This window comes from Octopus bimaculoides, chromosome 28 (assembly GCF_001194135.2).
Source record: "Octopus bimaculoides isolate UCB-OBI-ISO-001 chromosome 28, ASM119413v2, whole genome shotgun sequence".
Taxonomy (NCBI): domain Eukaryota; kingdom Metazoa; phylum Mollusca; class Cephalopoda; order Octopoda; family Octopodidae; genus Octopus; species Octopus bimaculoides.
The window spans coordinates 2,611,022-2,612,124 of NC_069008.1; the positions used below are offsets into that span (position 1 = coordinate 2,611,022).

Sequence of the window (1,103 nt, forward strand, 5' to 3'; positions counted from 1 at the left end):
TAAAAATTCAAAACTCTGCAAAAATCCGGTACAAATTCTTCATGGTTCAAAATGTTGCTTACTTTTTACCTAATATCTATCTATCTATCTATCTATCTATCTATCTATCTATCTATCTATCTATCTATCTATCTATCTATCTATCTATGCCTATCTATCTATCTCAATATATCTATCTATCTCAGTATATCTATCTATCTATCTATCTATCTGTCTTCCCGTCTGTCTTTCTATCTATCTTTTCTTCACTTCATTTATCTATCTATCTATCTATTTCCCTATCTATCTATCTATCTATATATATATATATATATATATATTTTATTTATTTATTTTTATTTATGGGTTTCAGCCATATGTGTGTGTATATAATATATATATGTATATGTGTGTGTGTTTGTATAAATGCTATATAAATATAAACACAGACACACCTTGTTACCCACGTATATATATTTGATTATATATATATTATTTACAATAGCTTTGTGCATTGAGTATTATTGAGTTTATCTTAATCTCTGCACTGAATACGCACACACAGACACGCACACACAGACATGCACACACGCACACACAGACACGCACAAACACGCACACACACATTCACATATACATTATATATGTGTGTGTGTGTGTGTGTGTGTATTTAACTTTATTGACAGACAATGATCTCAAAGAATCACCTGGTGTTGTCTGGTGGTTATTCAAGATATATATATGTATATATATGTATCATCATCATCATCATCATCGGCATTGTTTAATGTCCGCTTTCCATGCTGGCATGGGTTGGACGGTTTGGCTGAGTGCTGGCGTGCCAGGAGGCAGCACCAGGCTCCAATCCAATCTGGCAATGTTTCTACAGCTGGATGCCCTTCCTAACACCAACCAAGAGTGTAGTGGGTGCTTTTACATGCCACTGGCAAGAGGGCCAGTCAGGCAGTACTGGCAATGACCATGCTTAAAGGCATTTTCATGGATCTTAAAATGCTAGATTTTCAGAGCTTCTGGCCTACACGGCATTGAAAGGTGTGCATAGATATATAGGCAGAATAGTTAGTGGAGGTTCGTTTTTCATGGATCTGCAAACGAGATTTGAG

General features: G+C 35.3%; 1 protein-coding gene across 1 annotated transcript in view; it reads left to right on the plus strand.

Annotated features, from left to right (window-relative positions):
• LOC106873705 (DNA methyltransferase 1-associated protein 1) overlaps positions 1-1,103 on the plus strand; it is a 132,664-nt gene that overhangs the window by 30,883 nt on the left and 100,678 nt on the right. The window lies entirely within an intron of this gene.